Source organism: Chlamydotis macqueenii, chromosome 5 (genome assembly GCF_036417535.1).
Source record: "Chlamydotis macqueenii isolate bChlMac1 chromosome 5, bChlMac1.mat, whole genome shotgun sequence".
NCBI classification, from domain to species: domain Eukaryota; kingdom Metazoa; phylum Chordata; class Aves; order Otidiformes; family Otididae; genus Chlamydotis; species Chlamydotis macqueenii.
In genome coordinates, this window is record NC_141560.1 from 12747075 (window position 1) to 12761820 (window position 14746).

Here is a 14746-nt window from a genome sequence, read left to right on the forward strand (position 1 = left end):
GAGGATGGTGTAGTGAATTTTTTTTTTCACTTCAGAAAAAAACCCAAAACCAAAACACATGACTTCCAAATATTATTTCTTTTCAAAATTTGATGGAAGCATGACCTTTGGAGATGATTTGACAAAGCCTCCCCTAGAACAGCTAGTAGTCCTTGTTCTGCCTCATTCTGGTCGAGGACTGAAAAACAGGTGTTTTGTAGTCTATGAAATGACTTTACCACTAGTCTTTGGGTTTATTTCTTGAGGTTTTGGGACCCCCAAAACAACAGCTACCTCTTTTGCTCTGCAACTTACCCAGTTTGTACAAACAGTTACCTATTCACTGGTCTGGAGAAAGACCAATGCAATAGTCCAATGGGCAGTCTAAGTTCAAGTCCTTGTTCCAATTAATGTTTAATTATTTATACAAAGTGAAACAGGTCCAACTGGAGAGACTGAGGAAGCTGTTCTTCAGAATAACTGATAGTTTGGTGGCCAGAAAGTTTGCCTGGGATGCAGGATTCTGACATTCAGACATCTTGCAGAATAGAAATTTGAAATCTGGACTCCTGTGCCACCAGTCAGTGCCTTGATCACAAGATGATTATCTGGGAGGGGTGACAATTATCTTGCTCTTTGATGTATTTCAAGTCTCATCCTAGGCATGAGAACCTTTCCCAGGTAAGAGCTTCATAAGAACCGGTAAGTACCTGCAAAAAGTTCTGGTCTCAACAGAATGTAATTTGTTAGTGAAAAAAATGCATTACTGTAAACTCTGATGGGGGCATGACTCGAGTTTTCACAACCATGTAGGTCCAGAGCGGTTTGGCCATTGTGATGATCCCTCAAAGTCCTATGTTTGAAGGAGAGGTCAACAAGCAGTGCTGGAGGGCACGAGTCTCAGGAAGCATATGCCTGTGTAAGTGTCAGACTTGTAAATCAGCTGTTGTTACAAAAGTTTAACAATGGGGAAATGGTCACATGCAAACATTGGTCTGGGCATTAGGCTTATGAGTCTTGCTGTTTTTAAACACTTCAGCTGACATTGATATGAAACTGGGGCATAAAACCAGGAGCCTGACATGTGATCTGTTGCCAGTTGCCTTCAAACTACCATGACTGATGAGGAAAAAAAGAGAGGAAGTGGATGGAGAAATGGGACAGGTCATCTGGACTCTGATAATTAATGTTCCTTAGAAAATAAAAGTTTTGAAACTTTCCTGGAAATGATGTTTTATGATCTGCTACAATGGCCCACAGGGGGGGATGCTGCAACCTACACATATTGACAATTGTGGTATTACCAGGCAATTCATTTTTATGAGTAATTTCCAGAGCAACCCTCAAACATGCAGTCACACATACAGTGCAACAGTGTGCCATAGAAGAAAGACTCAGCTAGAGGCCAAAGATTATACAGATTTATTAATATTTGGGAAAAAGATCCTAACAGCAGAAAGCAAATTGAGCAACAGAGGAGCGAAGAAGGAATGGACTTGACAACAAAGTGACCTCTGTAATGATGTGATCCAGAGCACAGTGAACTCAATGGAAAGATTTCCATTGATTTCTTAAGATCTTGGAAAGATCTTAAGGAAAGAGAAACACCCTGTCTTATACCTTTCCCTCTCCTTTCTCCATCTCAATGGAAAATACATTCTTCCTTGTTCACAACCAGCATCATTTAGTGACCAAGCATCACAATCAAAATGGTGATCATACTTGGGATGTTAGAGCAAAGAATCCCTACCTAAGCAGCTCCAGAAGTGGCTTGGCTTTTCCAAGCACTGAGCAACTTGCAAATTCTCTCTAACAGTCCCTTCATCCTTTTATTAGGCTCAGAATAGTCTTATCCTGTACTTAAGTTTGCAAATCCACTCGGCTTTCTCCTTTAAACCACAGAAAATAATGGAGCGGTTAGATCTATAATCTTGCTTCTCTTAAACCCTCCACCATAAACACTTTTCTTGTAAAGGTAATGACCCATTTAGTCATCTTCTATTTATGTCTAGTCTAAGTAGTTATAGCTGTTACTTTTAAACAGCTATTAAATACTTCAGTAGTTCTTAAACCATGCCAAGAAATACTTGGAATAAAAGAACAATGAACAGAGATGACTGAAAATGAAGTTGTAGAACTGAATTTGATTATATATCATTCAGAAGAAAAAAAAATAATTCTGTCAAAGTCCCTGTAGAGGGCTGTTAGAGAAAGTGATGTACTTTGCACTAAGTGAGGCTACATAGATCATGAATCATGGCTCCAAGTGATCTATCTCCCAGATCAGCTTGGTTATCTACTTTCGAAATCCTTCCCTCTATGGGAACAGAAGTTTGCTGCCTAATGTAAGTAGTGTTTGACAAACTCATCCTGCTGTGATAGCAGCTCTTATTTCATTCTACTCACTGAAGAACATAATTTATCTTAACACCAGGCATTGAGCAAGGCTAGCTGTGGGGAAGTAGAACTACTAGGGATTTCTTTTGCTGCTGAACTCAATTGAAATCTACAGTCAAGCCAAGCCTGGTTTAAGTACTCTGTTGATTATTTTCTTTAACATAGTGTGAAAGGCCAAGGCTGCTTCATTGGAATGGTGGGTAAGTTACCAGCAAGACACGCTGAGATGAGGAGCTGGTGACAACACACAGAAAGAGAAATCTGCACTACTCCCCATTGCTTTGGAGACACAAGAATAAACTTATAGAGAAAAACAGAACATTTTCAGTGGAGAACACTCAACAGAGAGTCCTACTGTTCAGTGGATTGCAGCCTTCTCAGTGACCAGGAGGTCAGGAGTGAACACTTCCATGTCCCTAAGCACAAGCCCCTCACCTTCCCCAGGCTGTACATGATTGGAGTTCTCCTTACCTTCCTGCCCACTGGGATGCCAACTGCGTCAGAAAGCCCAAACTCCATTGTCTAAGGATTTACCGATTCTCTTCACTAGCACTGAAGTTGCTGGCTTTGACGGTTCACTCTGTGTTGCTTTCTCTAAGACCCTGTAAGGTAGTGTCAGTGCAGATAGTTGTCCTTTACCTGGCCTAAACATGTACACACACACACACTAACAACAGGCATTGGCATGTCCTTCTGGAAGTGATGCCGACCTAAGGAACACAGCACCAGCACCATCTGAAGCTTTGCAACAGAACACAAAAAATGCAGTAGAATTGGTTTGAAAGAACGGAAATGAATAAAAAAGGCAGTTCTCTGCTCTTACAGCACACTGGACACTGAACATCAATTCCAGTCTAAAGTCTGTCAAAAGATGAAGCACAGATAGTGCATTTGGAGATTTCAGTTGAACTTCTGACCCAGACTTCCCTGAGGACAGTGGGAATCCCTCTGGGTTTGGTAAGTGCAGTAAAGGCGCCTTCCTCAAGGACAGGTAAACATGTAGTCATTAACAGGTTGTAAAGGAGAACTAAGCTTACCCCAGGGCTTGTTTTCTCAGGTTCATTCTGTACCACCAGCTTGAACACATCTGTGAAGCTCCCCTGGGGATCCTGCAGTTTTCCCTCTTTGGCCTGGTTTCAGGATTTGTTTTAGAGTTCCCTGTCCGCAAAGAGGTATGACAGAGTAATGCTTGAAAACCTGGTGCTACTCAGTCTGCCTATGTCACAGCAGATCTAGTTTGTTTACCAGGAAGCCCTGGTGTTATGACCTGAGGAATGAAGGCGACACAGACTTTATTTGTAGAAGGTATTTTAAAAACTTGGCATTGTTGGCACAAATAATGCCAAGATGTTAAATCCTGATTCACAAATGAGGATACAAGGATGAGTATGAGTTTGTTGGGCAGAGATAATTACTTAATCTGTGCTGTGGAACAACAAGCCCACTGGCATCCTGAGCTTAGTTATACGCAGAAGTGATGATGATGGCAAACATGGCGTAGTTCTATCTCTATGGCAAAATTCATAGATTTTTCTATGGACCCAGTCCAAATGCTATTGGAGTCCTCAGGAAAAAAAAAAAAAGAAGAAAGATGCTTTTCTTTGCCTGCACAGTGAAGGACATGAATATAGTTTTACTTTCAAACACAAGAGTCTCGGGATGTATCCAGACACATCCAGCACATGACTACACAGCTGATGTGTACTTTGCTCCTTTTTCCACTCCCACCAAAATGTTAATCAAAGCTGTGGAGATGTTTGATATTCCTGGTGAGACGAGGTCAGTGCTCCTCTCTTGGAGCTGAATCATGTGAAGTGGCAGCTGAAAGGGGGCAGAGGGCACATTTGGATTTTATCATACTTGTGTGCCACTTCAGATATTATTTTTTCCCTTGGTTTTTCAGTAAGTAACACAGATGGCGACTTCTCTTGTGTGTTTTGCCCTTTACATTTGTTTCTGGTGACCATCTGACCGACTGCCTTCATTATGGTTCTGTTCTTTTCAGAGCGCTATTGATTATATACTGCACTTTATGGGAATCCAGCATAAAGGGACAGCTTTACAAGCCACCATGGGCTCCAGGTATCTATTTTTATCAACCTGAGCAATTGTTGCTTAGAAAAGGAGACCCCTACTCCCCAGGCCACGTATGGCTGACTCCTGTTAGTCCGAAGTCCTTTGACCTCGGTGCAGCTTAAGCGATGTGACAGCCAAGTCAGCCCCTTTAATTCCAGTCTTTGTGAGGCTCATGTGATAATCACGCACTTGCTCTGTCAGAGGAGGCGGCAAAGAGCGATTCTCTCTGTACTTGCTCCCTGCAGCAGACCTCTTTCTTGCCTTCTCTCTTCCACCAGATTCTTTTCATTTTGTTGGTTCTGTTCAGGAACAAAGAAGACTTTGTTGAATTGCCTTTGTGGTTTATTTTCCTGAGCTTTGGAAGATAGCAGGCTTTTGCCACTGTTTTTTTCCAGCCCTTTATCACACGCGCAATGCCCTGAGAGCTTGAAGGAGGCTAGTGTGTGTTAGACTAAGTCTCTGCCTTTTTTTTTTTTTTTTTTTCAAGTTGGAAGCCAGGGCTGACTACTGGATTCCAAATTAGGAATAATTGCCGAAGTAAAAACTCTGGGAGAAGTCTGTCCATGGAGCTGCTGTGAAGGCTCCAGTCAGAGGAGCTACAGCCATCAGCAGATTTCATCTCATTTTCATATTCTCTGGCATTACCAAATCTCAGTCTACACAGACATGTTTATTTACAGATGTAGAACACAGCCTCACCAGGCAGTCTTTGGGCACATGTTCCAAAAGGGGTAAAAAGACATTGACTGGCCACTGCAGCTGCTAATACTTCGCAGCTTTTATCTGAGCCTGTAAAAGTGTTTTGACATGATAAACCGCTACAGTCTTCACAGGTGCGGAAAGGCAGTTGCAGAAGAGTAAGATGAGGGACTCTAGTTTGTAGACTTTATCATTAAAGACTTCTCCAAATCTCAGGACAAGTCAGTAGTGTGGAGAAGACTAAAAAGGGCAGCTGACTAATCCTTTGCCCTAACCGCTGTCCCAGCTGCCTTTCACATGACCTGCCACTCTACCTATTCCCAACACAAAGCTCCCAACATGTTTCCTTCATTTAATGCATCAAAACATTCTTTTAAATGATGGAAAATGTAGCCATTACTCAAGGCTGCCCTTGAGTGATAGCTTTATCTATTTTGTCTATTGCCAGAAGGACAGAGTATGGTCCTGGAGAGTCTCTGGACAAGTTAATAACAGAGAATTGCTTCATCAAGGCTCTTCCCATGAGGGATGAGATCTATAATCTTTGTTATTAGTGGAACAGACTAACATCTCCAAAGGCGTAGTAGGCGTCAAAATACAGTGCTTCTGAGCTCCGCATGCAAAAGGTCAGGCAGTGTTTAATCCTGGGAGTGACCTCATGGACCTCAAGGGAATTTCATCAAGGATGTAGTTAGTCTGTCTTTTGCAATAATCTGTAGGAAATAAGCTTGGCATTTCAGAGATAAAATTCACAAGCAGTACCATTCCAGTCACCCAACGTGCTTTGTAGATGGAATTTTTATGACTGTTTATTTCTAAAAAATTCTCATGTTCAAAATTGAAATTTTCAGCCCTTATTCAGGCAAAAATTGCACAGAAACCAGTAGGAATAATGCCTAGAGCAGAGTGAAATAAAAGCTGGAGGATCTGGTGCTGTGTTGGTTGGCTCGTGCTACAAAACTTCAGCAAATTTGTCTCCAGCAAGCAAAGTGAGCAGTTTTGACAGCTTTTATTATATTGAATTACAGTGACAAATAGGGGCATTGATTTGTAGAATGTTTGAAAGTGTGATAAACACATAATGAGAAAGATGTTTCTTTTTATTTGACAGAACACCACTGTTTTTTCTTGTGCATGCTCTAGGTGCACCAACAAAAATAAAAGACCTGGTTATTTGAGGCAAAATTCCTGAAATATTATTCTCTAAACCTCTAAGCTTTCACTTATTACTTTTAATTCCCAGACGTATCTGATGATTTTATTGTCCACAAAAACTGTAACAGTAATAAAAGAAAATAAAATCTTTAATGCAAACATAGAGTACCTCAGTGTTTACTTATGAATTCAAGTACGAATTTAAAGTCAAACATACTTTTCAACATTAAAAATCTTAGTGTCCAGGGGATAAATGGTTCTCACAGTGAGGGTATTGCTCTTATATCCCTCGTGCAGTTACAATTCTTGGGTTGTTTAACTCCAGTTTCACCCTCCATGGTGCTTTTGGAACTTTCAAGCCTACAGTGAGTAACTTGTACTATAGAAGAAAATAATTTTACATCCACATGCACATAACAGTTGTATGGGCTCTTTGGAGAATGATCTGTTTGGAAAGCAGCTAGTATGTTATGGGTGCTGCCATAAATAGCAACAATAGCAAGATAATTTTGCTTATCCACACTTGCAAGCAAGGCCATTTTACCACAGCTGTTAGGGATTCTTCTAACAAGGTGTTTAGTCTAGGATGTTGGCATTTTACTCGAGTGCTGATTTCACTGAAAACTGTTTGGTGCTTCTGTCTGTTGTATTTCTAAACTTGCTTTATCTCTGTGTAATCTAATGCCTTCTTTAAATATGAAGAGTTGCACGGAGCCTGGGCAGAGTCATTCTGTTACGCCAGTTGCCACAGACGGACCCAAAAATTTCATCACCTGCTTTACTTTTGATATGGCATTAACATGGGACCAGGAGGTTATTCCTATTAACACAAGTGTACTCCCGTGCCCAAGCCCTCCCCACAGGTACACAAGCATATGCATGTCCTTCACACACACGCGCGTGTCCCTGCGAGCACGTGTGCTCCTTTGGCCTTGTGAATCTTTCTAATTTTCTGAGGAATTTTCAGGAGACTTAGCTCAGCTGTGTCTCTGTTGGCTAAGCCTTTTTGCTGACTTCTTTCTTACTCTTCGCTTGCCCATTTCTCTCTGTGTCCCTGCATGCCTGCCTCACACGCTGTTGCAGCCTGCTGAGATCAAGCCCACGAGCCGCCCGTGGCGGGGACGCTTCCCCTCCTGCATCCTGACAGCATTGCCTGCTCTCTGCAAGTTCTTCAGCCCGGGAACTCGCTCTGTGTGCGCAGATGGGGTGCAGGACCAGATGAGAGGGAACTGTCAAGAAAGCCACAGGAGCAGAATGCATATGGAAATGAAGTGAGATACAACAAATATGTATTCCTGGTTTAGGTGGGTGCACAAGAAACAGCTGCCGCTGAGGCAGCCTCAGCTCATCCAAACTGTGCTGAGAAGAGGCATAGCTAAAGGAATTTTTCATGTGTTGTCGCATCCTCACGGCTTGTTTTTCAGAGCACAGAAATGCTTTTTATTGTCGTGGAAGCCACCTCCTGCACATTTGCAACTTTAAAATCAGCCTTTCTTGGATTCAGTGGAATTAGGGATAGGGAAATCCTATTAGGTCCCATTATCATTTGAGCTACCAGAGCAGTATTGTTCTCTATGTTAATTTGCAAGCACTCTGTTCATGTTTAAATAACTCAGTGTAATAGCCATGCAATTATTGTCTATGCCTCTTAATACATATTCATGTGTTTGAAAAAAGATTTTAAATGTTTATTTTAGAGTTCAAACTGTCTTTTTTAACCCTTTCAACCACTCCTCCTCTTCAAGAAGATCATGTTAACATTTTGTAGATGAGGCAGTGGAGGGAGGTGTGCTGACTGCCTGCACCCTATTTCCTTTGACCAGATTGCTTTTAGACTCCCTTTTGAATCAACCGATTCCCTTAAAAACAAAATCCAAGAGGATGGTTTCTCCTGGAACTTCTCCAGAAGCACAATGAGGAAGGAAATGCCAAGTTTGTCTCCTTGCACCCAACATAGACTATCCCCAGCAGCTGCTCAAAGTGATGTTTGAGAGAGTACATGTCCTGCCATGAGCGCCAGCCCTTGGAGCAGCAGGAGAGGTGAGAATTTGGCTGAGATGGTGTTCTTCCAATGCATCTACTCCCATGCCCCCTCCCTGTCCAGCAGCCTGCTCTCTCGGCTCACACCCTCACATTCCTAGCTCACTGAGGGACGCCTGCCAGCCGTCCCCATCCAGGCACACCCTGGCAGCCTCCTCACCCCATGCCCAAGGTTTCTGCAGAGCCGTGTGCTCTGGCATTGCATGGGGCAGCTCCAGGATGTCAGGGCTGAGGGTAGCACTGGGTGGTTCTCAGAGCAAGGGGGCTGTGCCTTCCCTCTGCAGGAGGGTTTCTGCCCTGGCCACGCTGAGGCCTGCCCCCTGACAAACCTGAAATACAAAGGAGTATGCCCAAAAGTAAGGAGCCTTCTCACCAGGATTACTATTGCTTATGCTTTTGTATGCCAAATACTGTATATTGATAGTATAGGTGGTTTCCAAGAGCACTGTGCTGTTGGGACATCCAGGGCCTGTTGTATATGAATCGAATCTCTCCGCAGGCTGGTGGGTGGGCAGGTCTCTTTATAGTGATGTTTAAATAAAGAGATGAAAGATGTGGTGACACACTTCAAAGAAGCAGAGGAAAAGGTAGGAAAGAAGAAAGTGGGGGAACAATAGCTCTGGTGTTGACTTGGACATCTGGGGACATATGATTATACTTGGTAGCCCTGGCGCTACCTCCCTGATCTGGAGAGAGGCAGAAGCTCCTGGTGGCTGGAACAGAAATGGAAAGAAACCCCTGTACACCCAGTCTGACTGGCAGTGGTACTGTAAAGGGACATTGCCTGTGAGGGGTATGTGAGGAGAGGTGAGGAAGACAGACATTGCCAGCATGGGTTTATTGGTGGCCTGGCTTAGGGGTGGCTTATTGGTGACTTGGCACAGGTTATGTGAGAGGCAGCGATGACCTGTCCAGCCTGTCTCCCCAGGTTTGTCATCCTGAGGTCAACTAGCTGAACGCATGCTCTGCTAAGAGCGTGCAGGTAGTCAGACCCGTGCTTGTCTTGATATGGTGCCTGAATCGCTGTAGGAAGTGGTAAGCAGAGTTTCCCCAGATGCTGAAAAGTGTTCACTTGCCAATATATGAGGTAGAAAGAGAGCCCCAGCTTCCGTGGGACAAAGCAGAGTTTCAGATAGCTGCTCTTTTTCAGGTATCTGGTATAGCTGGTGGTTCTCTCTGAGCCTTCTGCTTAGGGCTCAGAAAAGGGAAGAGCAGCAGTCTCTTTGGTTGAGATATTTGTGGAGGATGTTAAGGAGTTTCACTAATTTGCCTGGATATCTGGAGAAAGAACACAGAGCAAGCACCTGTACTAGCCTCCTGGTATCTTCAGTGCAGATATTTCATGAGCAGACAAGCTGCCCAATCTCACAGACCTCTATTGCAATCGTGCCCGTGGTGGTAACAGCAAGCCTTGAACTGGTTGCCAGCAACTGATGAGAACTGGGAGTGGTAGGACACTGTAAGGTGATGGCGAAAGTCTTTCTCACTATGGCTTTCTAGAAGGGGAACTGCTGATGCAGGGAGACTAAAGCTGGTTTGATGTATCCGGAAGTGTTGCCTCCATTGAGGGTAATCCTAGGTGCACAGCACAGACTAGTCTTCCAGGTGGAAATGGATTCTAGATCCAACATCTCCTCTGAGCATGAAAAGACTGACATAGAGACCAGATGCTGCTGTGTCCCATGTTAGTGCCATCAACCTGGGACAGCTGCCCTTATTTTGGCATCAGTCTTGTCCTTGAGAAACAAGTCTGCCCATCTGACACAATGCCTCAAGCAAATGGACTTTTTTTTTGAAGAAGGCACCAGATCTATTGACAGGTACAAAATAGCAGCAAGGGCTGTAGGGATGAGCGCAATGAACTTGTTCAGCAGTGGTGAAACAAGTTGGAGTAGCAGTGATCATGCTGCTGCCTGCATGCTGGACAATGGCTACCAGAAAGCTTAGCGCATGGCCCACTTTTAATGTGCTTGCTAGTGCCGTGGGGCAAAGAAGGGTTGAGCATGATGTGTGGGTCGAACTGGAGGTGTGCCTGGGTAGGCTCAGAGGCCCATATATAGGTGTGGGGTGTTCAGTGCAAGTAACTCTGGCTAGTGAGATGTGGACTCTTTGCATTTCCTGTCCCAGATATTTATGACAATGTAGAGGGAGATACTGAGAGAAGAATAACTCTCCTGTTACGTTAACTGGGAACAGATTTGGACTTCCTAAGTCCCAGTGTGTTTGTTAGACCCTACTCCACCACTTGGATCTGTTTCACATATTTGACTTTACTTTCCTTTGGGGAATCCCTCTTTCTCTGTATGAGAAACAAAAAAGCATAAGTTGTAACATGCTCTATTAAATTATCCAAGACACGTTGTGCTGGAGAGCATCCCTGGAAGTCATCCCTTTGCTCTGAGGCAAGATCGCACTTAGCTAGATGGCCCCTGGGAGAAATTCCTGTAACTCACCCTCCACACCTCCAGTGATGTGGCATCAGCTACAAACAGAGGCTGCAATGCTTCACTCCTTTTGCACTTAATTTATTTTTTTCCTCCTGACCTCTATGTATTTTTGCTGCAAGTCAAGCTTGTACTTTCTTGTCCAACTCTGGCTGCACACAGCACAGCTTTCTTTGGTAACAGCCTTTCTTTCATATTGGACAACTCTTTCGAGGCCTCTTTCTCTCTATCAAGGCTTCTGTTTCCCAAAGCACTTAATCTTCCTGCTGTGCTCCACTGGCCTCTCTCTGGCTTCCCTGCACTGCTCTTCTGATGTGAGCTTTGTGTTCCTGTTGACCTTGTTGGCAATCTATGTCTAACATTCTATGTGCAACATAAACCTAGGAGTGAGGCGACTTGCTCCAAAGACCAGGACCCTGGCTGAATTCTATCATGTGGTTCTCCTAAAGGATAATAACTCTACAAGGATTTGATGACCCCTCTGTAAGTCCTGGGGAGGAGAGTGCTGGCCAACGCCTGGGGAGTTCTTCTGTGGCATGTTGGCCCTCCCTGCTCCATCTGCTTTCTATTGCGCTTGAAAAGGAAATGAACTGAGCAAAATTATTTCAAAGTGACATTCCCCACACTGCACTCTAATTCCATAATTGCCAGCTCCATGCAGTTCCCAGTACTAAAATATTTAAAATAATAGCCTTCGAGAAGAGCCAAGGCTTCGAAAGGACCATACACCACCTCTGCTGGAGCAGTAAAATGGTGGCAGAATAATTTCCATATGCAGTGGATGGGTGTTTGGTTATTTGGGGGTCGAGCACAGTTTCTTCCTTTGCCAGGAATTTCTCTAAGCCAGGAGTCAAAATTACTTTTTTCCTTTGTGAGCTCTTTATAAATGCTGCGTTGACTGATATATCAGCCGTGGTTTGGTCTGCAGTTGACCGCTCAAGCTTGCTGGTGCACATTTTTGAACAGGCAAAATAAACTTTCTTTTTTTTTAATATGGACTACTCTGTATCTCCATATAGATAGAGGGGCAAAATAAGTTTTTACTCAGCCCTTTGATCTGATTCATTTCCCATGTGCAGTTTTGTAAATGCCTCTGTGGCAATGATAGCAGTGGCTTGGTTTAGTCTGACATCCATTAACTACATCTTCAGTGTGATGTAACATCTGGGACAAGAAAGACAATGCTCAGCCAGCTGACAGCGGGCAGCCACCAAAGATTTTTGGCCAGTGGTGGTTTGTACACCACAGCTCAGGAACTGATGGCTTAGAGACTTCAGCATCCAAACCTGCAAGACTAATTGTGTTTTTCACTAAACTGTTAGCTGGTTTGTGTTGCATTCGTTCTCTAACACTATCTCCATTTGCTCCATGCAGACCTTGTATTTTCCCTCCCCTTATATTTTTGGTCAGATGTTCTCATTTCTTGAAATCTACCTCTGAAACCATTCTGCATTTTTGGCGTAATGTATCTACCAGCATGATTGACTTTGCTATATAGTATCAAGTCCACTTCTGGAACTCATCAAGTAAAGACTGTTGTATGCATTCCATTAAATGAATCTTGCCATACCTTTAAACAACCCTTCTGTTGGTTTTGACAGAGAGAATTCAGCTTTTTTTCTTAAAATAGAAAATAACCAGAATAAAAATAGCAGGCCATCTCTCCAGCAATGAGCAGTCAGAATTTATGTTCTCAGTGTGCATGGCTCTGAAGATGTGATGATTCCATTCAGCTGAGCATCAAAAAGATCAAAAGACTTTACTGAAGTGTAACTGTTACTTTGATCAGAAAGCTGTATTGGAAACTTAATGAAAATTAGTGGCTGCTTTTGACAGTTGTGGTTCTTCCTATTTCTAGTTGTGGTGTTGGGAAGATAATCTGACCCTGTTGAGTCCAGACAATGTGGCTGTATTTTGGATGAGAGATTAGATCAGGCTTTCCTTTTTTTTTTTTTTTCAGTAAATATATTTGCCTTGAATTTTGGCTCCATCCAGCTGATTTCTGAAGTTGGACTTTTTTTTTTTCTTTTTGTCCTAATCACAAGTTATTTCATTCATTCCAGATTTTCCAGCTTTCTCAATAATTCCTGAAATGGATGCTATTTCCTACTCTGGGCAGGGGAAATGATCTGATGGCTGAGGCCCTAGACTAAGGCTTGGAAAGTTTTGGTAGAATTGTGTGGAATAAAATGGCCATATTTTGTGGGAGGGTTCAATGACTTGAAGTTTGGTTTTGTTGCAATTTCATTGCGCTTGATTTTACAGAAATCGCTGTGGAGGACAGAGCAGACTTAGGATGGAGGTGGTTCAGGAGGTTGACTTCTGGAGTGGTGGCAGGGAATAAGACAGGAATGAACAACGCAGGTCACCCCATGGGAAGCTTTTTGACTGACCCCCCTCCTTTGCATTCTCTCACTCAGGCAGTGACTGAATATGGATTTGAAGTGATTTGCCCTCAACTAAATATAAATAGTTGGGGGCAATCAATCTGCTTTTCTCAGCTTGGTTCCGAAGTTATCCAGAAAACTCTTGGTTCAGTGTATTGTGCATTCTTTCTTGGACTATGATCTTAGTTTTTCTGTAAAAAACAATATTTTTTTTTTTTTTTGCTACTGGATTTTTATTTTTTAAACGCCTCTAAAAATTTCTCAAATTTAAAATTGGTGCATTAATTTCCTTGAGTCTTTTCTTTTACTTTGTGGTCTAATCCTTAGAGCATTAGCATATTACATGCGATCAGATGATGATCTCAACTTTAAAAAAACCAAGATCTTTGAGTTAGTCCCAGTACTGGATTGTAAATAAGTGCCTGCAGATGAGGTACTCCAAAGGCTCTTCTCTCTCTCCCTAACCAGCTTCTACAAACACCAGCTGTAGTCGTGTTCAGAGGTTAAACTGACCATATTTGGGACAAATTAACATATTGAATTTGGATGCCCAGCTCTGAATTTTATAGGGTTCAAAGTGTTTATTGCGTGCTAGATTTGAAGCCTGACAGTGACCAGTTCACAGCTTCCCGTCACTGTAATTCTGCTGCTGCAGACAAGGGGATGATCTTCAGAGTGGATGGTGGAAACCAGGCAGAAATGTCCTTAAACATCTGCCCCCATCCTTGGAAAAGATGACAGTAGCACTCAGCCTCAATTTTTGGTTTTTTTCATCAGAAGTCAGCTGGCAATTTTGATGGCGTTGCCTCTCTGGTGATGCAGACAGCTATCTGCCTTGTCCAGAGCTCGAGCCACCCCCAGGTCCTCTGCAGAAACAGCTTTTTGGAGGAATGTCCATGGTTTTTTTATCACAAAGTGACCACTTCAAACAATGGCTGGTGCCAGCTTGCTCCAAAAAGTTAAGTGAGTGGTTAAAGATTAGCTTGTGGCCTGAAGGCTATGGCCTTTTGAAAGAATCTTGCTTAAAAAAACAAACAGAAAAAAAACAAACAGGAGGAGCTGTTTTGAGTTGTCTTCAGTAAGCAGAGCAGTTGATAGTGAAATGGCATGTTTCTTCGGTGACATCTTGCGTCCCTCGCAATGAATATATCTAAGTTCTTTATTTCCTGAACCCTGGAGAGGAGTCAAGAGTCCGAAGAGAGTTTCTTTGCTCATGGATCCAAGACTCCTGCCTTCAGCGCACTGGGCAGACAGTTTGTCTCCGCTTTCCTCAGGAGCGTGTTGCCAGAGCTTGCCTGGCTGCTTCTGACAGCCAGCATTTCCCACTGCCGAGCAAGCTGCTACCTCCTCCCTGGTTCTATCCGCCGCCTGGAAAGCCCAGCAGACAGCTTGGACCCCTGTCATTCCCAAGGCGTATGCACTAGGCCGTGTGCTATGTGGGCCATGATCCCAGTTTTTACTAAATGAAAGAGAATATAGATATTCCTGCATTTAGCTTGGGCAGCCGTCAGCCACGCTCCCCACGTCCCTGATGAGGCTGCATGGTCGCCTGGCCTCCACTATCGCCGC

General features: G+C 43.3%; 1 long non-coding RNA gene across 1 annotated transcript; it reads left to right on the forward strand.

Moving 5' to 3' along the window:
* Positions 1 to 483: 483 nt before the first annotated feature.
* LOC147600496 (uncharacterized) lies at positions 484 to 1206 on the forward strand. The gene is made up of 3 exons (XR_015258778.1): positions 484 to 660; positions 793 to 898; positions 1019 to 1206. It is a non-coding gene; the product is annotated as an uncharacterized LOC147600496 (long non-coding RNA).
* Positions 1207 to 14746: the final 13540 nt, after the last annotated feature.